This window comes from Panthera uncia, chromosome D1 (assembly GCF_023721935.1).
Source record: "Panthera uncia isolate 11264 chromosome D1, Puncia_PCG_1.0, whole genome shotgun sequence".
NCBI classification, from domain to species: domain Eukaryota; kingdom Metazoa; phylum Chordata; class Mammalia; order Carnivora; family Felidae; genus Panthera; species Panthera uncia.
Window position 1 is genome coordinate 18,494,153 of NC_064808.1, and position 26,704 is coordinate 18,520,856.

The window sequence follows — 26,704 nt, forward strand, 5'->3', positions numbered from 1 at the left end:
GGGTGTCACTGAGCAATGGCTGGTTGATGGCCTGCCCTCAGGAATGTTTAGGAGATGCAATGCTGCTGATACCCAGAGACGGTGGCTGGGTGCCAGCCCGCCCCAGAAAAAGTTCATGTGATCGTGTAGCACTAGTGTTACAGGGATTATGGCAAATCACACACATCTGGCCCCAGGCTTCTCCCTTAATGTCCTTGTCCAGTGAATGTGGTTGTTCTTTGGAGTTCGCTGGGAACTTTGCTTGTGGGGAGGCTGCACAGCCTCTACCAAATGTCCTCCCAGCAGAGAAACCGCCTTTCTCCCTGTGGTCTGTGGACCCCAAGGACCTTGCTCTCTGCTCCTTGGGATTGCCCTTCCCACCAGAGCACCACCAGGTATCAAGCTGCGGAGTTTCAGACTCTGCACTCCCCCTGTTTATAGAGTCTTAATGGAATTTAAGCCCTCTCCTTTCTCTTTTCTCCATTATTTTGTTCACTTCCTTGAATACTCATTCTTTTCAGCTGCATTTGGGTGTTGGGGGAGGGGAATGTTTTCCATACTCTGTCCTCTCTCTGCAAGCAAAAGCAGGTCGCTGCCCTCCATGGCTTTCTCCCCCAGTTCATCCCTCTGCACCGCATACCTGCTGAGTTCTTTGGTTCAAGTTGTACATATTGTTGTGTTAATTCTCATATCAGTTTTCTAGGTGTGCAGGATGGCTTAGTGTTGATCTGGCTGTATTTCAGAGATGAGAGACACAAAAAAAAACTTCCATGCTGTTCTGCCATCTTGGCCCCCTCCAGGACCTGTTTATGAAGTTAGGAAGAGTCCTGTTTGGGCACCAGGATGCTTCTTTCTTCATCAGCCCATTTATCACATCAGTCTAGTGACTGGGAATAGCTCTTGGCTTTACCTAGTTCAGGTGGCCTGACAATACCTGCTGTAGTTCTTTTAATGGATATTTTAGTAAGAAACACCAAAATACATTGGGAAGCATGGTCTCATTCTTAGAATGAGATATGTAAACTTTGCTAAAAGTTAATAACCCTAATGTACCTTTTATACAAACCCATGGTTGACTGCCAACACCTCCTAATCAGGTTACTGTAGGTAGTGAGGCAACATTTCTGGTATATTCTGTTCCTGCTCCTCCAGCCATGCCTTCTCCACTTTTGAGCTTCATCCTTGTCCAGAGTTCTATTATTATTCATCTTTAGGTTAATAACAGAGATCTATGTGTGTCTTATCAAAATGTCTTCCAGATTCAGTTTTTCATGAACAGGTGTTCTATTTCCACTAGAACTTACAAATGTTGTTTGTATTGCTTCTGTGTTTTTTAAACTGTTAATTGCCAAATTTAGGGATTTTTGCTGCCTGAGAACTGTGGAAGCCAGGATCCCTATATTCTGCTTTAGAATGTCTTCTTGATGCCTGGGAAGAGTGTTTTCTTTGATGAAGATCAGAACCAAATAATGGTCATTGTGAAGTCCTTGGGTCCCAACACCCTGGAATGAATGTCTCCTTGATGTTGACAGGATTTAGGACGCTAACTACAGAGTCAAAAATCATGGTGATGTTTGTAGACATGAAATTGAACATTCAGAATTTCTGGATATTTCCCTATACTGTTTTAATGATAGCTCTGATATTTACTATTTATTTTTGGTTTATGGGGCTATTTTTTATTCTTATTTCTTTCTAGACCACTAGGCTTTCCATTTGGATATCCATTTGGATATCTCTTTGGAAAGAAATATGTTCATGGGTCATATCTTTGTAATCTTACCATTGGTTCCCAAATGGTGATCTGTGAGCCAATACTAACTATACTACATCAAAATTCTTTGAGAGAATTTATTAAAAAGTATAATCCCTGAAAGCTTACCTAGAATTTCTCATAAATTATATATGGGGTAATGCCTGTGTTTCTAAGGAAGTTCCTAGGATATTCTTATATGAAGCTGGGTTGAGAAATGCTGATCTGAATGGTAGATATCCCATTTAGGTTTGATGGGGTTTTAGATTTTATAACAATAATAATTACTAATATGGTAATACTTATTGGACATTTATTATATATCAAACATTTTAAATGTCTTGTGGAACATATATATTACTTTTATGGAGATTACTATAATCGTATGAGGTAAATATAATTATCACCCTCATATGGGGAAACAAAGCTAACTCAGAATCACATATCTAATGATTGGAATTTAAGCTTATACTCAAAACCATTCAATCCTAAATAGGCTGCTACCTAAATGTAAGGAGCAAGCACTGGTTCTAACTCTTTCTCCAACAGAGTGACCTTGGAGAAGACATTTAAATATTCAGGAAATCTGTGGGTTTTTTTTTTTTTTTTCATTTGTAAAATGAGAGTGTTAGGTTAGGTAATTTTCTAGTTCATTTTAGCTCAAAACGATGCTTTTTGTATGAAAATGAATTATCTTTAAGAAGCATAACAATGAACTAATCTCTAATGTATGAAACATTTATACACAATTTACAGGAGTATTCATGGAAGTATAAACCTTCAGTACAATTTGGCACCTTTCACGCTAATCTTTCATTTTACGAACACTTAATATATACACTTTCTGCTCTAAATATTGAACTGCAATTCTCTCTTTTGCTACAGTGTAGGTATCTAGTTATTGGGCTTATCTATGACTCAGCTCTGCGGTTCCCGGGATTAATGTACACTTTGACTTTTCTTTTGCCTTTTCTAACTGTCCTATAGTGAAGAGACTTTGCCAAAAGTATTGTTGTCTTAACACTTGAATCACAAGAGCATTCCTAACTTTTTGTCTTCTGTATTCACTGTTCTGTGGGTCAGAAATGGAGTGGAACAATTGTATAATTTCTTGTGCAGTACACTTCATAACATGGTGGCATTTTGTTGTGGTGGTGGTGGTTTTTTGTAAATGACTTGCTGTTTCCACCCAGCTTCCTTCCCACGGACTAGACAAAATAATGGTACTTACCAACACTTCTTTATTAACCTGGGAAGACTGTTGAAATTTAGTTCTTACTTTTTAAAAGGTGATTACCCTTTTTCTCAGGATTTAGTTTTTAAAGCATTTATTCAGGAAAACATACAGTAGCTTATAGGCTTTGCTTACATAATTTCATATTGAGTTTTGTAATATGAACTATGTAATAAAAATGCAGATCATATTAGACAGCAGGGTAGGGGAGCATACAGAAATCAGACACACACAGATTACATATGTGTATATATATAAATTATATATTATGTATAATATACTATTTATATTGATTGGTAATGATTTTTATTTTCTGATATGCTCATGGTACAAATTGTTCAGGAAAGTTTCCACTATCACAAATGTTTATTGGTGCTTTTTTTTTTCTTCTGTTCCAGAAGACATGCTTGCTCTATGGTTCCAGGTTCCATGAAGTGATATGTTACAAGACATATCGATCTGCAACAGAATCTGAGCATTTCTTTCCAGTCAGTGCTCATGAAAAGGAAGTACAAAGAGTAAAGAGAGTTAAGGTAGCATTTAAAATTCTTTTATGGCCTTTGACTAACTTTCTTAAAAAATGAAACAAACTCCCTTTTACTAATGTTAAATGTAACTCAGTCAAATAAGTAAAGTCTGATTATTTTAGAAGACTTTAAGATATAAGGTTTTACCAAATCATTCCTTTAAAATACTCCACGTAGTTCTGGGTTTTGAAGGTATATTTGAAATCATCATTAGCATAAAGAGTCATTGGGACCACCAAAGTTAACATTTATAAGTGACCAGAGAAGCTTTGTGAAAATTAATTTCTCCTCCAACCCACAGATCAACGTTTCCATCTGGCTAACTTGTGCACATTACCTAATGTAATGTTATTTTCTGATTGATTAAATAGAGGACTTGAGACAAAATTAGCATTGGAAAGAATATCTCATTTAAGATGCTATGCTAGAGTATTATTATTTAATCTATTCTTTTACTACAAACAGGGCTTCATTCATATAAATTTTGTGAATGTTGTATTGAGTGTCATAGATGAGCTCAAAGAGGAAGCCAGTTCCTATCCCTAAGGAGGTTGGAGTTCATATGTGTGCAGTGGCCTCATGTTCTTTTTATTTTTGTTTATTTTAATTTTTAAAATTTATTTATTTTTTATTTTTTAATATAATTTATTGTCAAGTTTGCTAACATACAGGGTATATGATGTGCTATTGGCTTTGGGAGTAGGTTCCTGTGATTCATCACTTACATAAAACACCCAGTGCTCTGGGTGCCTGGATGGCTCAGTCATTTGAACGTCTGACTCTTGATTTCAGCTCAGTCATGATCTCACGGTTTGTGGGTTCAAGCCTCACATCGGACTCTGCACGAACAGCACAGAGTCTGATTGGGATTCTCTCTCCCTGTCTGTCTGCCCCTCCCCTGCTCATGCTCTGACTCTCTCAAAATAAATAAATAAACATGAAAAAAAGTGTAAAAAAACCCACCCAGTGATCATTCCAACAAACGCCCTCCTCAATGTTCATCACCCATTTTCCCCATCTCCCTCCCTTCCTAGTAGCCTCATGTTCTGATCCTTTTAAAATATAGTTCTGATTACAAATAGTCTGTATCATATTCCTGTGACAGATCAAAATATTTGAGAACCATGTATTTTCTATACCCAAACTACTTCTGAGATTTCCTTATACTGTTATCAAAGGCATGACTATTCTTTGAAAAACTTATTGCAGTTTTGGGTTTAAAAAATTTTGATCAAGGGTAGTGTAAACTATACAGTAAGGTCTAAGGTTATAAATATCTTTAGAGAGGTGCAAATGAAATACTGTTGCTTTTCAGAAATAACTTGTATGTTGCAGGATCAAGGAGGAACTTACAGAAGCAATGACATTTGAAATAGACCTCAGATAGTATTGATAGTGGCAATTGATGATTGCCTAGCAGGCATTGTTTGCTTAATTGTTTATATACATTATCTTAGTTTGTTCTTCAAATTCTGTGAAGTAGCTTCAATTATTTAATAAGTGAAGAAGAGAGACATCACAAAGATATGTCATATACCTAACTGGGGATGGAACTGAGGATTTGAGGATTTAAACTGAGGTGTGTGTGACTCTGTTTTTTTTTTAAGTTTATTTATTTATTTTGATAGAGACAGAGACAGCACAAGCCATGAAATGGGTAGAAAAAGAGGGAGAGAGAATCACAAGGCAGGTTCAGCACTGCCAGCACAGAATTTGACACAGGGCTTGAACTCATGAACCATGAGATCATGACTGGAGCTGAAACCAAGAGTTAGATGCTCAACCAACTGAGCCACCCAGGTGCCCTTAAACTCTGTTTTTAAATTCACTATATCTATTGTATTTGTCTCAGTAGAATTAAATATGCAGAGGGGAGGGTATGAGGAAGAGTATTTGAGACAGTGGGAGCAGTATGTGCAAAGACACAGACTGGAAAGCACAGGAACCAGCAGAAAGAAGTTGATTTTTTTGGAGCTATTGGTGTATGGTTAATGAGAAACAAATTTGGAAATACCATGTGGGGCAAGTTGGCGAAAAACCCTGCCTTGATTGCTAGACTCAAGATGCTGACTCCTATCTTAAGTGATACATTTATTGGTAGTTAGGGCTCACGAAAGGTAGTTAGGGCTGATGGGATCAGTATATAAGATGTTGGAGACTGAGAGATTCATCACAGAGTTAGAACTTTGATCCAGGAAAGCTCCAATGAGGATCTGAACTGCAGAGATGGATGGAGGAGGCCAGGATATGGAAGGAAGTACCAAGGTGCAAAGATGAGACCATGTGACTTAGTAGATATAGGTTCTTTAGGAAGAGACCCCTGTTTAACATGGAACATCATGATTTTGTACACACTGATTCGGATGCCTAGGTGGACATTTTCAGGAGGCATTTGGAAGAGTTTGCTTGTAGGCCGCCACCCAACTGTCTTATTAGGAAAGGAGTGCTGTATGTAACAAGAATTTCGAGTGAAAGATGAAGCAGAAATAAATCAGCATTCTTTTGTTCTATGGGAGACACTGTTCTGCGTGCTTTACTACAATAATCCTATGAGATAAATACTATTAACTCCATTTTAAAGGTAAAGAAATGGCTTACGAGAATTTGCATTTTGCCCAAAGTCTCAAAGTATTAGTAAGTAGTAGAGCTAAGATTCAAACTTAAGTCGGCCTCACAGAGGGGCCTGAAATCATCAGTCTTTGAAATTATTGTTCATTTATTCATTTATTATTTATTTTATTTGGCATTTATTTTGCCCAAAGCATTACTCAATCTCCAGAAAAAATTATGTGGAAAAGGCAGTCCGATACAATGCTATTCACATATATTTTTAAAAGAAAAACCCACAAAATGCTGCATATTTTCTGTGGATACTTGTAAAAAGATTCTGGAAAAGCACACAGCACATTGGTAACAATGCTTACATCTGAGAAAAGAATCAAGATAGGGAGAGAGGTTAAAGAAAATGTATGTCTAGTGTTTTAATTATATGGAAAATATATTCATGTATTATTTGTGTAATTAAAATTTAATTTAAAAATGAATATTCCTGCCTGCAATATGGCTTCCCTTATGGGCATGATTATGATGTAAGGAGTCTGAATCAAGTAAAGGAAGAAATAGGATGAATTTATGGAAACTATCTTGAACAACTTTTGTGTTAAGTGAGAGACTTGTTTTTTTTTGTTGTTGTTGTTATTGTTGTTTCCCATGAATGGCTGCTGATATCCTCTGAAGAAAGTCAGGCAAGCTTCCTTTAGTTCCTTGAGGCACAGTCAGTTAGTTGGGCAGACCTCATTTTTCTGAGGAATGTGTCAGGCTATTCGTAGTAGCCTGAGTGGCAAATTTGCCAGTAGGAGTCTTGGTATAACTTGCTCGTTCATGTGGTTGGGATCACTGAAAGTCAGCTGAGTTCATTTGTAAGTGGGCTGACACCTGAGTGTGGCTCTGTCTTCTTTTGAGCTTCCCCACTGAGGGCCTCCTTTAGCCCCTTCAGCCTCACTCATGCCCCAGCCCTGGATCCACACTCCAGTTATAATTGGCTTCTGCCATATAGTCTGATTTGGGCCCCACGAGGTTCTCAAATGTGCTGTTTTCTTTACTGTGTTTCCTCTTAGCTCCTTAATCCTTCTCATCTTTCCAGTCTCAGCATAGATTCTATTGCCACCAACGAGTCATGTGCATCTCACTTCCCACACTAAACGGGGTATTTCCCTTTCTGTGCCCCCTCACCCCAGACCTCCTACACTGTTGCACTCCCTTCTCTTATCTAAGGCGTTTCTCAACTCTGGCTGGACAGAAAAATACAGTGAAGCTTTAAAAAAGATGAATGTTTGGGTCTCACCTCAGACCGATTGCATCTGAATCTTCAGGATTGTATATGGGTATTTACTTTGTAAATCGTGCCCATCATATAACTGCAACTAGTACTTCTTGATATTAAGTACATTAAGAAAGAGGGACTCTGGTTATCTGCAGCTGCTTGCTTTACTGATACTGAAGACTTTCTCACAGTCGTCAGTTGTGTGGCCTTACTGGAGTTACCAGGATGATGTCAAAAAGACAGAGATCTCTTCAGCTTGCTTAATTTAAAGAAACTTTTTTGACATCATATATTTCCTGGAAGAAGATGAAGGGGCATTTAAAATGAGGCTCAAAAAAGTAAATATACACGATAGCTTATGTAAAGCAGTCTCTCATTGCAGTATCTTTCACTATCCAGTCTAGTTCAGCCTCTTCCCATCACTATACCAACTCATCTCTGATGATAGCAGTAGGATGAGGTATTACCTACATGGAAAAAGGTATATAATACTCAGGTTTGTCCTCTAGAGTCTCATTCTTGATCTCATGGGCTCTTAGTGTGAAGAATCTACCAATCAACCTTTAACTAGTTGTTGTTGGACTCAGACATTCCTGATACCCTGGGGCCGAGTATACTGCTCAAAATCTTGTGTGTCCTTTCAACAATCCATATCCACAAATCAAAGAGAAGAGCTTAGTGTATAAGAACCCTGGCTCTGGGTTGGGGGGCCAGCTCTGTCATTTCAATGAGCTATGTGCTTCCCTATGCTTCCTATCTATAAAATGTGGAAACCATAGTACTGTATCTACCTCATAAAGTATTAGCAGTGTTAAATGAGTTAATATATATGAATAACTTAGAAGATTTATACGTAAGTAACTTAGAAGATTATCCAGTGTGTTGTAAATGCTTTAAAAATATTAGCTATTTTAAAACTCTCAAGGATTAGGTATTCATCTGGGGTACATACATGTTATAGAAAAGTATGGGGAGGATGAAGAATTAACTAATCACGGATAGTATAAAACTGGGAAGGATAAAATGCAGTACAAATATCATTGCAGACATTGAATAAGATTTAAAACAAATGCAGTTTGAGAAAGAAAATCTCAACAGGAGCAGATTTACCACTTTCACTGGCCCCTTAGTGGATCCCGGGAAAGTCCTAGCAGTTTTGTATTTATAATTCTGTGCTGTTTTTCTTAAAAAGTCTACCTTAAATTCTATAAAGTTTAGGATTTGTAAAACCTGCATCTTTTTAAAAATTCTTTCTTTTTTACATTTATTTATTTTTGAGAGACAGAGAGAGCACAAGTGGGGAGGGGCAGAGAGAGAAGGAGACAGAATCTGAAGCAGGCTCCAGGCTCTGAGCTGCCAGCACAGAGCCCGACACGGGGCTCGAACTCACACGAGCTCACAAACCAGGAGATCATGACCTGAGCTGAAGTTGGACACTCAACCAACTGAGGCACCCAGATGCCCCTGTAAAACCTGCATCTTATAAGTCAAAATGAAAAACACCGTTCAGGAAAATAAAACAGTAGAGGAATTCAGGCCAAATTGGTGAGGTGGATGTATAAAATATCCATTGCCTACTGACTTCTGCCTTTTAAACTGGGGCTCAGAATAACCACAGTTCCATTTTCATATGTCTTTTTTTTTTTAAAGCTTTTCTAACAACTTCCTAAAGGAATCAGTTTGCCCTATGTGTGGACATGTTAACTCTTATTTTTTTCCCTCCTTAATTGCCTTCATCTTAAAATATGAGGAAGAATTAATTAACTATCCTGATGGGGGAAGAAAAGTTAATAGCAATTTTAATGAGTGTAACCTTAGCAGGATTTGTAATAACCCTGAAAAGATGGTGAAGTCACTTCTTTCTCCACTTGACTCTCTCACCTTCTGTGAATGTCTGTAAGTGCTGATTACAAGTGATTAATTACCTACTGGAAGGCTTGTCTCCATCTCATCTTCTTATCCCCAAACCAACTGCCGTCTGAAGAGTATACTGAGAACTCTACATGCAAAACAGACAAAATGGCCTTTTCTACAATATAAAGTGCTTACAAGACAGAATTTGATGAAGAGCATTTGGCTAGAGTGTTTATAACAGCACAGAAAAGGCAATGAGTTGTGTGATGCTGGCCTTGAAAATTTCATCTGAAATGACAGAAAATATGGTAGCCATGCCATAGGTGAGACATTTGTTCTACCAAAAGGCAGTGAATTTTTTTCCTGGAACCATTCTCCAGACTGTAGTGCTGGAAAGAAGAGCCCAAATAGAGCCTAGTGTTATTACTGAGTGTACTATTCAGAGTTCAGAGTTTGGAGCTCGTGAGGAAATTGGAATTTGTTGGGGGGAAGAGGAACAGAGGGGTAAGAATTATATAGGGAAGGAAGGTCAGAAATCTGCCTAGAGGTACACTTGATTCTTTGGCAAAATACTAATTGGTGCATGCACAGAGTGAGATTCCATATGGCTCAGTAAGGAACAACTACTGGAGAAAGAACAACTACTGGGAAGTGGTGAGCTGACCAACACTTTTACAGCGCTGGGAGACATTCATGTTCCATCCATTCAGAGCAGAAAGACCTTGTTGAACATCCTGTATGTCCAGTAGAGAGCCTAGATTGCCATGCTCCAGAAGCAGGACTAACTTAGAGTGAATGATATTCTAGAATCACTCTGACTTATCACAAAAGCAGGATTTAAATGGATTAAGCTATAAGTAAATGTGTGAAGGCATTCAGAACAAAACCAGTATCATATTGAAGAAGACAACAAAAGCCAGTTTGCATAACAATGTAGCATCCGTTATATTCATAATACAACTAAGATATGTGAGACATGTGGAGAAGCAGAAAAAATATGTTCCATAACTAAAAGAATAATCATTTAGTAGAAATCTTTTCCTAAATTGTAGATATGATAGAATGGTCAGATAAGGACTTTAAAATACTTATTATAAATATGTTCAAGGATATATGGGAAATATATATACCTATAGTGAAGGAAAATAAGTATAATAGAGAAATGGAAGACGTAAAAGGATCCTAATGGGATATCTAGATGGAAAACCTAATATCTGAAAAAAAAAACTAGATAAAATTAACAGCAGATTATTCACTACAGAACAAAATATTATTAAATTAGTAGAAAAGGGAAAAATAAACTATATACACTGAAGTCAAAAGAAGAAAAGCTGCAAATAAATAATAGAACTTCAATGACTTGTCAGACTATACCAGACCATATATAAGTGGTCCTTTGTATGTGTAATTTGGAGTTACAATGGGAGTGGAAGAAGAGATTTGGGGGCAAGAAAAAAAAAAACCTTTGAAGACATTAGGGCTGAAAAACTTCTAAATTTGATTAAAAAATATAGGGGCGCCTGGGTGGCTCAGTCGGTTGAGTGTCCGACTTTGGCCCAGGTTATGATCTCATGGTTTGTGAGGTCGAGCCCTGCATCAGGCTCTGTGCTGACAGCTCAGAGCCTGGAGACTGCTTCTGATTCTGTGTCTCCCTCTCTCTCTGCTCCTCCCCTGCTCACACGCAGACTGTCTCTCTCAAAAATAAATAAAGGTTAAAAAAATTAAAAAATATAGAGAGCACATATTTATGAATATCAAAAAAGGCAAGAAAGATGCATTCAAGTAAAACCATATCCAAGCACATTAGGGTCAAACTGCTGAAAAAATTTGGTGAAGAAAAACATTAAAAGCAACCAGACAAAAATAGCACATATAGAGAAATAATAATAAGAATCATTTTATCTATTCATCATAAAAAAATGCAAGCCAGAAGACAATGAAATGACAACCTTAAAGTACCAAAAGAAGAAATTTTAATGTAGAATTCTGTATAGAGTGAAAATGTACTTAAAATATGATGGCTAATGAGAGATATCAAAGGCCAGTTTTTGAAAAATGAAAGTCAAAAGAATTTATCACCATAGATCTGCCCTATATGAAATGTAAAACTTCTTCAGGTAGACGATAAATGATATCAGAAAGAGCAATGGAAGTGGTAAGTAGGTGGGTAAATGTTTTCTTATTTTAAAATTTATTTAAATGATACTTAAAGAATAATGATAAAAAAGTATTTATACATGCCTAGAATGCATGCAAAAGTAAAACTTATAAGAACAACAAGAATGGGAGAGTTGAAGATAGAAGTGAATCACTTTGTAAAGTTATAACAGAAGTGGTATAATGTTAAATAAAGTGGTATAATGTTATTTGAAGGTGGAATGTGATATAATAAAGACATAGATTTTAAACCCTGGAGAAACCACGAAGAAGCAATGTTATAACTAATAAAACATTCCAAGACAAGGTAGGTTGCTAAATATTCCTTAATTAATAAAGAGAAAACCAGAGAAAGGAGAGAAATAAGGAATTAGGAGTAATGAGGAGAAAAAAAAAAATCCCCAGGATATTAGACTTAAAATCAATTCTATAGGGGAGCCTTGGTGGCCCAGTCAGTTAAACATCTGACTCTTGGTTTCGGCTCAAGTCATGATCTCACAGTTCATGAGTTCAAGCCTTGCATTGGGCTCTGTGCTGACCATGTGAAGTCTGCTTGGGATTTTCTATCTCTCCCTCTCTCTCTGCCCCTCCAATTCTCATGCTCTCTCTTTCTCTCTGTCTCTCTCTCCCTCCCTCCCTCCCTTCCTCCCCCTCACTCAAAATAAATAAGTAAACTAAAAGTCAGTTCTATAAATCACCATTTTAAATATCAAGAAAAAGTTTCAACTAAAGAGCAGAGTTTCTCACACTAGATAGAAAAGCAAAACCCAACTCTATGCTCTACTCAAGAAGTGCACATTGAATATAAAGGTACAGGTAGGTTAAAAGAATGATAAAACTTACACTGTGACAATACTAGGAAACCTGGTATGTCTGTGTTAATATTATAAAATACTTCTAGGATAAGAATTATTGTAAGAAATCAAGAGGAATATTTTATAATGTTAAAGTGGTTAATTAATTAATATATAATATTCTTGGTGTGCCTGGGTCGCTCAGTTGGTTGAGTGTTCAACTCTTGATTTCTGCTCAGGTTATGATCCCAGAGTATTGGGATCGAGTCTTGTATCAGGCTCTGTGCTGAGACCCTCCCCTGCTCATTCTGTCTCCTGCACTCTCTCTAAAAACATAAAAATAATTTAAAAAGGATATGACATCCCAAAATGTGTCTGGATATAATAACAGTGTTTCAAATACATAAAGCTAAACTGATGGAAAGGAAGGAGAAATAAACAGTTCTACAATTATGGATGTAGATTTTAATATTCTCTCACTAAGTGGTATAGTAAGGATATGGAGTATTCGAACAGTATTATAAACCCTTTCACCTAATTGGTATTTATAGAACATTATACCTGACAACTGCAGAGTATACATTAATTCAAACTCATGTGGAACATTCACCAAGAAGTATCATATGCTGAGCATAAAACAAATTTAAATAAATTTAAAATTATTAAAACTTCAGAGTATGTTAGCTAATCACAACTGAATGAACTTGAAAGTTAATAAAATAAAATATCTAGAAAATCTCCAAATATTTGGAAATAAAAAAACATACTTCTAAATAACTCATGGGTCAAAGAAACAGTCACATGGAAAATTAGAAAATGTTTTTAATGCAATGAAATTAAAACACAGCATATCAAAATTTTGGAGTTGTGCTCATATAGTTCCTTAAGGAGTTTTATAGCTCTAAATGATTATAGTAGGATGGAAAAAATATCAAAACCATTGATAAAATCTTTCTCCTTAAAAAAACTAAAAATCACATTAAACAAAAATTATAAGGAGCTAAGTAATGATAAGAGTAAATATTGATGGTGGCACCTGGGTGGCTCAGTTGGTTATGCGTCCAACTTCGGCTCAGGTCATGATCTTGCAGTTTGTGAGTTTGAGCCCCGCATCAGGCTCTGGGTTGCTGACAGCTCGGAGCCTGGAGCCTGCTTCAGATTCTGTGTCTCCCTCTCTTTCTGACCCATCCCCCGCTCATGCTCTGTGTGTGTGTCTCTTTCAAAAATAAATAAACATTAAAAAAAAATTTAAAAAGTGGACTGCTTTAAAAAAAAAGAGTAAATATTGATGAAATAGAAAACCATCAGTTGAGAAAATCAATAAAAACACAAGTTTGTTCTTTGAAAAGATTATTAAAATTGATAACCCTATGGCTATGCTGGTAAAGAAAATTGGAGCAAAGGAACAATGCACAAAACTAAAAGGCAACCAATGACATGGGAGAATATTTGAAAATGACATATCTGATGAAGGGTTAGTATCCAAAATCTATAAAGAATTTATCAAACTCAACACCCCCAAAACAAATAATCCAGCGAAGAAATGGGAAGAACACATGAATAGAGACTTTTCCAAAGAAGACATCCAAATAGCTAATAGACACATGAAAAGATGCTTTACATCACTCATCATCAGAGAAATACAAATCAAAACCACAATGAGATGCCATCCCACACGTGTTGGAATGGCTAAAATTAACAACTCAGGAAACAACAGATTTTAGTGAGGATGCAGAGAAAGGGGAACCCTTTTGCACTGTTGGAGGGAATGCAAACTGGTGAAGCCACTGTGGAAAACAGTATGGATGTTCCTCAAAAAATTAAAAATAGAACTGCCTGACAACCCAGCAATTGAACTACCAGGTATTTATCCAAAAGATACAAAAATGGTGATTTGAAGGAGCACATGCACCCAAATATTTATAGCAGCACTATCAACAATAGCCAAATTATGGGAAGAGCCCAAATTTCCATCAACTGATGAATGGATAAAGATGTGGCATATATACATACAATGGAATATTATTACTTGGTCAACAAAAAGAATGAAATCTTGCCATTTGCAACATGGATGGAATTAGAGTGTATTACACTAAGTGAAATAAGTTAGAGTAAGACAAACATATGATTTCACTCTGAGTGGAGGAAAAATAAAAAGAGACCAAAGCAACAAAGTCTACAAAGGACCAGAGAACATCACCAGAAACACCAACTCTACAGGTAACACAATGGCACCAAATTCATACCTTTCAACAATCACTTGGCATGTAATTGGACTAAATGAACCAGTCAAAAGACATCAGTTATCAGAATGGATTAAAAAAAAAGATCCATCTATATGCTGTGTACAAGAGACTCATTTTAGACCTAAAGACACCTGCAGATTGAAAATGAGGGGATGGAGAACCAGCTATCATACTAACGGATGTCAAAAGAAAATTAGAGCAAAATGATGCATTGCAAATATTATGAATAATAAAGGGATCATCACTAAGGACAAATAATTAAGAATAATATAAGAATATCGTGAACAACTTTATGCATTGGGAGGAAGTACACAAATTTCTTGAAATTGTAAATTACTAAAACTGACAAAAGAAATAGAAAATATGAGTAGTCTAATTTATTAAACTTATTGAATTTATAGTTCAAAATCCACAAAGAAACTTTCAAGTCTACATGACTCTACAAATAAAGAAGAAATAGTATCAGTTTTACATAAACTTATTATATGAGAGTAGGGTAGCACTGACACCCAAACAAAACAACACTACAAGAAAATGTTATAGGCCAATATCTTTCATACATTATAAATGTATAAACTCTTAGCAGTACATTAAGAAATCAAATATTTAAACATACAAAAAGTATATTACATAATGCTCAAGTGGGCTTTATCACAGCAATTCAAGATTGGTTTAACATTTGAAAATCAGTGCCATTCACCACATTAACTGAATAGTGAATATAAGTCATATGATCATTTCAATAGATGTAGAGAAATCATTTGACAAAATTTTATGTCCATTCATAATAAAAATTCTCAGCAAATTAGGAATTAAAGGGAAATCTCTCAACCTCATAAAAGCTATTTAGCAAAATTACCTACAGATATACCACACTTAGATTTGAAAATCTCAACTCCTCCCTTGCCCCCTGCCACCCACTATAAGGAACAAATAAATGTATCTTCTCTCTCACAAATTCTGTAAGTGAATTTAGCAAGTTGTCATGATTCCAGATCTATATGCAATAATCAAATGTATTTTTATATGCTATTGTGAACAATTGGAAAATTAAATTAAAATGCCATTTAAAATTAGCTAAAAACCATATTTATTTATTTATTTAAAAACATAATTATTTAAAGGAAAATTTAATAAAACATGTTAAAGACCTTTAGTTTAAAAACTACAACACATTGCTGAAAGAAATTAAAGAGCTTATGAATGGAGTGATAATATATTCATAGATTGGAAACATCAATATTATTATGACTTTTTTCTTTGTACACGTCTTCTCCTTTCTTCATGTGTCTTCAGTCCTCTGTCAACCATCGTTTTGTGATTATCACTTATGATAAATAAGAGATTAAAAAGTGTCTAAGCAGAGTAAACTCTGAGGTTCCTTATATGGGTTTTTAGTGTGTGTATGAATTTTCATTAATTAAGTAGGTCAATTCACTGTCACTGAAGTAGATGTGCATAATTGATTAGATCAACGTTCCCAATTAATGGCTTCCCTTTACCTTTCAGTTTTAAAAATTTTGCAGTCCTTTCCCACTATGAATATGAGATTGGCCATGTGACTTATTTTAGACAATGAGATGTTAGTAAATGTAGCATAAGCAGAGGCTTGAAAACTATGCATTTCTCTTGACTTTTCGCACAATTGGGATAACTCAGTCTTAAACCTCTGCCATGTCATGACCTTAGGTTGGTCTACTGGAGGGACTTCATAGAGCAAAATTAAGTCATCTGTCCTGAGATTATCCTAGGTTAACCAGCCCTAAACTGACTAACCCGCTGCAGATGCTGATGCATCTGCAGATGCATAAGTGTACTCCCTAAGATCAGCCAAGCATGGCTTAGAACAGTAGAACTATCTAAATGACATGTATACAATAGAAATATTTAATAACTATTTTAAACCATTAAGTTTTAGAGTGATTTATTGCTCAGCAACTAACTGATAGAATATAGATCACCCATCCACATTTCAACTCATTGTAAAAAAAAAAAATAAGGAAAACAGTCATATATTTGTCCACATATTTACTATTTCTGGTGTTATTCATTACTTTGAGTAGATTCAGATTTCTGTTTAGTATCATTTTCTATCTAAAGAGCTTCCTTTAGGGACACCTGAGTGGCTCAGTTGGTTAAGCGTCTGACTTGATTTCAACTCAGGTCATGATCTCACAGTTTGTGGGCTTGAGTCCTGCATTATGCCCTGTGCTGATAGCATGAAGCCTGCTTGGGATTCTCTCTCTCCCTCTCTGTCTGCCCTACCTTATTTGTGCTCTCTCTCTTTCAAAATAAATAAATAAATATGAAAAAAATAAAATAAAGGGCTTCCTTTAATATTTTTTATAGTGATGGTCTGTTTATAATGAATTCTTTCAGCTTTTGTATGTTTAAAATAAATATTTATTTTATCTTAATTTTTGGAAAATATCTGCTAATTTTTTCATTCAGTGCTTTGAATAGGTTGCTTCACTGTCTTCTGGTTTGCATTATTTCTGATAAGTCTTCTGTAATTCTTGCCCTTCTTCCTCTGTTCATGTCTCTTTTTTCTCTGACTGCTTTTAAGGTCTTCTCTTTAGGTGGTTTTAAGCAATTTGATTATGATAGATATTAGTATAATTTTCTTCATACTTCTCGTGCTTCAGGTTCATTGAACTTCTTGGATCTATGAGTTTATAATTTTTGCTAAATTATGATAACTTTTGGCTGTTATTTTAATATTGTTTTCTTTTGTTTTTTTTCCTATTTCTTCTTTCCCTCTCGAGTCCAATTATATGCATTTTAGTCTGATTATGTTTTCCCACAGCTCATTGATGCTATTTTTAATTACTTTCAATCTTTTCCCCCCTCTGTATTTCATTTCATGTAGTTTCAATTGCTAATTGAATGGCTTTGAGGGTGCTAATCATTCTTATGCATTGTTGAAATGCTATTATTCCTATGATGTGGATTTATCATTTAAGATATTGAATTTTTCATCTCTAAAAGTTCAGAGTTTTAAAATATATACTACATCTTGCTTTATCCTCATTTTGCTCAACTTTCTCAAACATATGAAGTATATTTATAATAGCTGCTTTGTTGTTTACTAATTCTCTCATTTATGCTATTTCTGAGTCTTTTTGTATTGATTGATTTTTTCCCTTATGTATTTATGTATTTCCTGCTTTGTTGCATGCCTGGTAATTTTTGATTAGATGCCAGGCATTGTGTATTTGATTTTGTAGGGTGATGGAGTTTTTATGTTTTCTTAAGTATTTTGGGAACTTTGTTATGGAATACAGAAGTTACTTGGAAAGAATTTGATCCATTTGAGACTTACTTTTAAGGTGGTAGACAGTTCCTCTATGTCTAATTTGGCCCTGTCTTGGTGTAATGCTCTTTTGAGGGTCCTACTAGATACTCTGTGTGTGATGAAATTGGAATACAAAGTATTCTTAGCCATGTGTAAACTCCAAAACTATTCTATCTGATCCTTGGGATGATTTTTTCCAAAGTGTTGCATAGTTTTCTCACATGTAGTCGCTGATTATTACTCAGATGAAGACTCATTAGGTGCCCTTTGCAGATCTCTGTAGTTCTCTTTATGCAGCTCTGTAAATTTTAGCTGAAGTATAGCTTTTAAATTCTGAACTCTGTATCCTCAAGTAGGAAGGTTTGCCAGGCTATATTAATGCCATTCAGAAAATTGGGGCAGTCTTAATGCCATCTTGTGTTGCTCACAAGATTATATGTTGAAGCTCTAGTCCCTAATGTGACAGTATTCAGAGATAGGATCTTTATTAGGTAATTAGGTTTAGATGAGGTAAAGAAGGTGGGGCTCCCATGATGGGATTAGTGTCCTTGTAATTAGAGGAAGAAACCAGAGCACTCTCATGCTCTTGTTCACATGCTCACTGTCTCCCTCACTCTCTTTCTCTCTCCCCCTACCCCCACCTGCTCTGTCTGTGCTATGTAAGAACACAGCGAGAAGGTAGCTATCTGCAAGCCACAAAATGGCCATAACAAGAACTTAATTATGCTGGCACCCTGATCTTTCATTCCAGCCTCCAGAGATGTGAGAAATACATTTCTTTTGTTTAAGCTACTCAGTCTATGGTATTACAGAAGCCCAAGATGACTAATACAGTTGGTCTCACCATATTTGTTTTCTTTATTGAGAGGATCAATGGCCATCTCGCCTGTTGTTTAATGTATGAAAACTGATGTTTCATACATTTTGTCTGTGTTTTTTAATTGTTTAATGCAGGAAGATAAATTTATTCCCTGTCACTCCTTCATGGATGGAAGCAGAAATCTCTTCCAATTATATTTTGTTGAGCAAATACAAATTCATTGTAATAAAAACTTATGTTGAATTTTGATATACAGAAACCTGATATTAATTATGAAGAATTCTAAGAAGTTAGAAACTTTAAGATGTGACATCTTTCTCTCAATCTCTTCCTCAACTTTTACTGATTTGAATGGCATAAAGGCTTTGTCTTTTTTTTTTTCATGTCAGCTAATTAAATTAAAATATTATTCATGAATGAAATTCATTCTTCTTCCTATTTAGTATGCAAATGGAAAAATTTTGAAGATTCTTAGGATACAAGGTGATCTTGTTATGATCTGAGAAATTAGAGGGTAATAACACAGCTTTCCAAGATAAAGAGTAAACATTGCTATGTATTTCAGTAAGAGTTTTCTCAGACTTTAATGTCCCCCTCCTCCATTATAGATATAGGTATAATAGTGCTCTTGAATTGAGAGGAGAGTAAAATTGGTGATAAGGCATATTGGAAGTTATGTCCCTCATGAAATTGTTTTGAAAGCCTTTGTCTCTGTAGGTCACTCTTGGTTCATCACATTGCTTAACTCCCATGGATACTGTGAAGTTAATAAATTCTATTAACATTTTGACAAAGATTCATTTGTTATTTTGTTTCTCATTGCATCCTATAGACCAGAGTCATCATATTCTAAAATAAGTCTTGGCTGAATTCTTAATGAAAAATAATACATTCCCACACCAAACAATAATGACTGTACCACTTTCTCAATTTAAAATGATCCCTACCTATTTTTCTTTTCCCTGAAAGTGGAAAAACAAGAATTGTGTTTATTAAGTCTACTTTAAGCAAAGGTTCAACAGTGAAACATAAAGCCTTCAGAGCAATCCTTCCATGACAGATTGGAGAAGAAAGAAGAAAAAAAATGAGAAGGCTTTTCCTGAAATTGGATGTTAATTTTTCACCTGCAGAGAAGACCTCTTTTAGACATTGCTTTAGATCTCTGTGAATGATTTTGTATTAGGTCTTAAAATGTATGGTTTTTTTAAGACTCCCCTAAAGGGGTTTGGGTGAGAGTAAGCAATCTGATAGAATTCTTATGCATCCACATCCCAGATTTTGCCTAACTTTAGAAGTAGGGTGTCTTTCTGACACCTTTCACTGCAGTTAACAACTTATGCTCTGGGAGATGATGAAAAGAGGTAACTGTGCAGACAGAGACTTTGGGCTTCAGACATTGACTGGCTTCTTTCAACGTCCCTCTTTCAATTTTGCCATCTTTCAGGGTTTTGTTTGGTATTTGATAGAGCTTTTCAGAGACTTAACAGCCTTTTAGTAACAAGTGTAAGGAAAGGAACATGACCAGGATTGACTGTGTGTGTGCTGTCTGGACTCAAAGGCACATGAAACCTCCTGCCTTTCTTAGCACTTAACCCTTTGTAGTAAAAATACCATGATCTCTTGTTACAAATCAAACTAACCTTTATAACCAGTTCCCCACCCTGTTGAAGATAAAGGGAGAGAGATTTTCTTTCTTTCTTTCTTTTTTTTTTTTTTTTAGCCCATTATGACCGTTGTCATGTTTCTCTCTGAACTTTAGTATTTAGAGATAGCTGAGGGAATCCAGAGGAATTGGAAATCAACGTGTGTGGTAAAATTAAGAAAGAGCTACCATTTCAGGAATTTATTTCATCCCACCTGGCTGAGTTCCCGGGTTCTTGATCTAGGCCTCATTTAGCCACAGTAATTCTTTGTCCTTCTCTCCAGCGGTCGTGGATAGGACAGCCTTACTTTCTTAACAGCTCTGCCAATATTTTTTTCTCTGTCTCACTTGGAACACTAAATGATAAGTTGAGAGAGGCTAGCTAATTTTTCTCTTCATTTTCTTCTTTGAGAAATGAAATACCAGCTACCTGGTATTGGTTGCAGTCTTTTCTCTGGTAGTAGTCTTTCATATGCCTTTATCTATTCTAGATAATGAGATTTGATAGTTTGTTCTAATGTACATGATTGGAGAAATCCATGTAGCTGCATTATATACTGAGTAACATTCCTTTGTTGGTGATAATTCTGTATGATACCCAGTAATGTGAAGCCCATATATATGGAACAGGGGTGTAAAGCCTCCGATTTCGGCAGAAAAACACAAAAATGCCTTAAAATAAAGAGAAGCCTTCACTGAGGTTTGGAAATAAATGCAAAGCATCAGGGAAGAAGATACTGTGTGGAAAGGGGAGATAAGTTTTCTTTTAGTGATTGTGCTGCTACACTTCACATTTCCCATAAAATAGATTCTTGTGTTCAATGAGTACAGCAACGTATGGCTAATCTACTTCTTCAAGAGTGAAAATTAATAACAACACAGAGTATGGAGAAAATTTATGAAAACTCAACAATGTTAAGGAGATTAAAATACAGCATTAAAACAGGCTAATAGTCCTGTTTGAGAAGTTAATCACTGTAAAGGACAGAAATAAAAATGTGAACTTATGTAGGGGCCTTTCAGTGTCTCCATGAAAAGAGAACCTGACTCTTTTTCTTCTAGGAAGCTCTTCTTGGTGAATGATTAACTGTTTCACTTCACATATGTGAATTTATTCTCATGAATTTGTGTTGGCATCAAGAATATATACACATTACTGCTTAGATATATGAGAATGTTTAATTTTCTTTATTTTCTGAAATGAGTCAAATCTTTCTTATGAACCCTACGTCACTGTGTAGTAGGGTACGTGCATTTTTGTGTCTATAGGGGTTTGGAGAGCTATATAATTAGTAAATATCTAGGGTAAACATCTGAAATTTACCAGTTATTGATGGCATTTTAGTCTCTTTCAGTTTAAACAGTACCTTTTGGATTTGTGATTTTTTTTGGATACAGTCACTCTTTTAGATTTTATATCCTTTTCCCTGCTTCTCTCTGTCAGTGTCTAGAAATTAAAAGGAGGTTTATGTTACTCTTTGGTATTAGAATAAAAGGCGTTCTGATATCTATTAGTCATTCCATGAATGTGTTGGTTGTTCAAGCCTCCCACGGATATTGTCTGACCTTTGGGGACATTATGGTGGCACATGCAAATGGAGTCTATGGTTGTGGCCGCTTGCCTCCACTTATAATGATCCTGCTCATTATGGACACTGTTTCAACCTCAGGCCCTTGAATTTTCCTGCCTGTTCAACACTACTGTGTTTCCTCAGTGGGACGCCTGGATATTTCTAGATCATACTTGCGTATTACACTTAGGCGTGAAACCCAAGGCTGGTTCCTTAAACTCATACACCTAGTATAATATACCTAGTATAATATACCTAGTATAATATACCTAGTATAATATAATAGTATAATGTACCTTAAAAACTACATCTTTCAGTATGTTGGACATGGTTGGGGCTTCTCCTAGAGACTTTCAGTCTCCCTCCAATGCTGAACTAGTGAATCCTGCCATCATTCTTACAGTGCTGACGATCTCCCACAAGAGCTATGATACTTTGACCTTCTCTTTCTAAGATTTTAGTTTAATGAGGAGAATATGAAGACCTGTGCATATCACCTCCTCAGTTTCCCTCTCTGTGTCTTCTCATATTCCACAGGGCCAGTGGAGATTGTTTTTCTTCTTTTGTCTGTTAAGGACTAATTATATTTTCTACTTGTGCCTCTTTGCCTAGGTCCTCAATGGCAGAGGGATTCTCAAGGAGATGCTGGCTTACTAATAAAGAAATACCCAAAAATAAAGCTTTGTTACACACAGAATATATTGCTTAGGAGCAAGAAAAATCTGGATTGGGAGTCCTTTCTGCAACAAAGCAGAGAATAAATAAATACTTACCCAATACGGGAATTTTTCCTACAGTATAACTGACAGGTAGTTATTCAGGTTTTATCTGTATTACTGTAGTGACCAACTGTTTCCTGCATCATGTGATCATAATAGGTTGTAAAGGACTCAAGAGCAGGGACTTTAATTAATTCTAGTTTGCATCCTTATAGGTCCAACATAGTGCTTTATGCATAGAAAGCTCTCAGCAACTGTTTGCTGAGGTAATGAATGAATTCTGTTGAGGCACATTCTGCCGCTATAATTTTTATCTTTTGGTTCTGATTCTGCTTCTTAATGCTACAGTTTGACAGTCCTTCAGATATATGTAGGCAGATACTATATTTTTACTTAAACATTTTTGGGGCAGGACAAATATTTCTATTTCCTTCAGGTGCCCTGAAGATGATTTTCACACCATTCCGGTCACTTTCATTTGAATTCTTTAAACAGAAAAGCAGAGCATAGCTCCGTGGTCATATCTAATGGCATAATCTATTACCAGCAGAAAACATAGCAAGGAAGTTAAAAGAGAAAAGGAAGAATTTTACATATATATTAAAGAAAATGGCTTGGAAAAATAAGTTTGCTAGTAAATAAAGAAGGGCATGAGATTAATGTGAGTCTAGAATGTATATTTTAAGATTAATAAAGCATTTTGGTATAGCCTCTCATGAAATTTTACTTGCAAATTTGAATGGAATTGGCTTGGCTAAAAACTGAATCCCACTGTCTCAAAAACCACTTAGGAAGTTGTGAACAAAGGGTAATGAGAAATAGCCAGTATTTGGGGTTAGGGTAGTATCCAGAAACCACTGGATTGGTGCACAGCTCGTCCTGTGCACAGTTCTCTGAATGCTTGGAAGGATGAAGTAAAGAGCTAGCAAATGCTTGGGTTATTGGCCTTTGAAGGTTCAGAGCTGCAAGCATGAGCAGAGACTGAGTGGAAACAAAGGATGCTAATAAGACACAATAAAAGTAGATAGCCATAAATTCACATACATGAAATGCTAATTTGGACTGCCTCAAGATGAAACCAAATGCTGGGATTCAGCACTTCCCACTCTGGTTTACATGTAGTTTAATGGAGTATCTGTTTAATGAGGGGTATAAGAATGAGTGGTTCAGGCAGATCAGAACCTGCAAAGTGGTCAAATCCAGACACGTTTGTTTCAACTCACTTATGGTATCTGATTCAGTGCCTCCGGTAATCTCAGTACTTCTAAAAAGTTAAAAATCAATAGTAATAATTAAAAAAATACCAGAGTTTTCTTCATAGAGCTTGATATGTTCCTTAGAGTCTCATAAAATCTTTGTGGCCTTGATTTACTTTGGCAATGTGGACCTAAAGCTCTGAATACTGTTTTCAGCTCGTATTTATAATGCTTCCCAGTCTCAGCATCAACTGACAGTTGACTTCCTTATGCCTGTTTGTCCCTAGATGCACTATTGTACTTGAAACTTTGACATTTCTTTCTCAAAGTGCTTGCTTCCACTACTTATATATTATAGAACTGTTTCTTTGCAATAATAGTTACATAATTGTAAAGCTGGCTAAAAATTGGAAACAATTTTAGGCATTTAGCTGGTTGGAAGATTTGCGACGTTCTTTGTCTGAGATCACCATCTCATTTATTGTTCAGAGTAGGACATGTTTAAGAGCAGGAGGGGGTGCTATCATTGGAACACTGAGATACTTGGACAATAGGCCTAAACTGACATTTTCCTGGAAAAACTACCTTTGACTAATAAAATGGATTCCTCTAGGTGCTTTGGTGATTGTACCCGTGGCTATACAGGCCCTTATTTCTGAGGGGAGATAAATTTTTTGGAGTTATTTGTCTCTGCCTTTCAACCAAAATATATACAATGAACTATCTCTTATGTTTTGGAAAATTCTTTCCTAGCTTTGAACTCTCAAATATACCTTGCTTGCCGCAGAGCTTAGTTGTGTATTTACCCTGTGCATCATGGCAGACTGGGGTTGGAGTGAACTTCTACAAGTGAGCTGCCCAATTGAAGAAATACAGTGTTACAATGATATCTGGGAGATGGATTACTGAGATAAAGGTTACAGAGTAGGGTACATTTTGGGAAGTAAGATATAGGAAGTATAGCTTAATGTCAGGCCAGATCTGAACTGCCTGTGTACTGACACAAGAGGATCTTGCAATCAGAGTATATGTGCATGAACTCAATTAGTGTAAAAAAAACTATTTAATTCAAATCATAATTGAAAGCCTAAGGATAACCAACCAAATAGAGTAGGGACAATACGTTTTTATTTAATTTTTGAATAGATATAGCTTAAAAGCTGGCATTTACATTTTAATCCCTCCGAGTGTGCTACTAAAAATCTTAGTATCTTTGGTCATGAAAGTCATGGAGACAGTAAGACTGAGAATTACAAATTTGATGGTCTAATTCCTTAGAGTTAAACCTTTGACAAGTGAGAGGTTGAAGGGCAAAGGATGGTTGGAGATAGGGCTTATCATGATTTGGGGGCAAAGTTAAGAGTATGTGACTTGGGCCTTTTGACTGTAAGAGAAACAAACAGGATCTTGAGGGAGATACAAGTCTACCAGATGCCTTAGAATTCCAAAGGGGACACAGTGATATTTGCTAATGTGTGAAGCGTATTGAGCATTAATTAAAGGGCCTGCTGTATGTACTTAGGCTAATGCAGATATCCTCACATTGCCGAAGAGAACATATGCTGTGCAGGGACCCTGGGGATGCAGCCTGGGCCCATAGTCTCTGAAGACACAAAAGGACAGTCAATCTGCTCAGGCAGCTGCTTCCATCATAGTTATTATAGATAGGACTTGTGCTATTATTTGGATTTTGAGAAGCCCAGGAATTGATGAGAGAATAATTGAATCTCAAGTTTGGCACTCCCCCCCTCTTCCTTATGATGCTTGAAATCTTTCCAGAACACTGACCCTGTGTCCTCTCTCTTTTTACCTTATAGCTAAGTGTGTTCAAAGAGTTTACTTTGTCTTTGTTTTCTCTTAGATTTTTAAATCTGCTTTCTGTCCCCACTGATTCTTTGAAAGGTCGTCTCTTAGTGGACTTATTCAACTACTTGTTTATATTTGAGTTATTTTCTAGATAGTAAGCTCCATGCAGGTAAGAGTCGGGGCTGTCTTGTTCATCACCATTTCCCCATCTGGCATAATATAAAGCACATTACTAAGCATAGTATAAATATTAGTTGAAGCAGTGAATGAATGAATGATCTAATGGCTCTAGCCAATGAATATTAAGTAGTCCTTAATCCATTCATAGAAAGATTTTCTTTCTATTTCAGTGGCCCTTAAAAGTTGGCATTTAGAGTGTTTGATTTTCTGTCTTTTTGTCTAACTCTGTGTACTTTTCTGGGTGACCTGTCCTTGGATAGATATTTGTAGATGGCTCCAAAATGCCATGTCTAGCTGCAAGCTAAGACCTTTGTCTTCCACATATTGGGTCAATCTGTCCAACTATCTGCTGAACGTTTCCACATGAATAAGTGGTCCTCTAGCATATATTTGGAAATATTCTGTGGCAGAGGATTCTCCATAGATGCTTCAGGCTATGTATTTCAGTGAACTAAATGTATCTTACAGTACTATCTATACTTCATCCTGGTTTTCCTTAAGATTATTCGAGATAAGTTTAATCTTTTGTCAATTTTTGCCACCACAATTTTCATATGTTCTAGTTATTAAATAAAGATTTAAGACTTATATTTGTGAAAAATGCAGAAGAGAAGATTGGAGCCTCTTATAAAACATGAATGCTGCAAGCTTAGTACTTTGGCTAAATAATACTTCTGAGCTCCTACTGTGTGTCAAGTCATGTGCTAAGCACTTCTACAGAAATTATCTTTAATTCTCATAAAAGCTCTGCAAAATAAATGTTATTATTCATATTTTACAAATATAGAGACTAAAGCTTAGGAAAATTAAATATTTTGTGCCAGTCATACAGCTAGAATGTGCCAATGCTCTACTAGGTCAGATTGGTTCAAGCCAAAGCTCTTATTTAATCCACCATATACACATTCACTGGACCTTTCTGGATTTAATGAAATCAGTGGTCTTGGCATGTTTCTTAGCAATATATACATATTTTCATTTTTTTCTCTTTCTTTCTTTCTTTCTTTCTTTCTTTCTTTCTTTCCTTCCTTCCTTCTTGCTTGGTTGCTTGCTTGCTTGCTGAAACTTCCTATACCTCCCTCTCTGATCCTCTCTGACTCTCTGACTG

The 26,704-nt window shown here is 36.0% G+C and overlaps 1 long non-coding RNA gene across 3 annotated transcripts in view; it reads left to right on the forward strand.

Annotated features, from left to right (window-relative positions):
- Window positions 1–26,704, forward strand: part of LOC125934439 (uncharacterized) — a 419,134-nt gene that overhangs the window by 17,040 nt on the left and 375,390 nt on the right. For all 3 annotated transcript variants that reach the window (XR_007461397.1, XR_007461404.1, XR_007461398.1), the window contains exon 2: window positions 3,365–3,499. This is a non-coding gene — a long non-coding RNA (uncharacterized LOC125934439). The remainder of the gene's footprint in view (window positions 1–3,364; window positions 3,500–26,704) is intronic.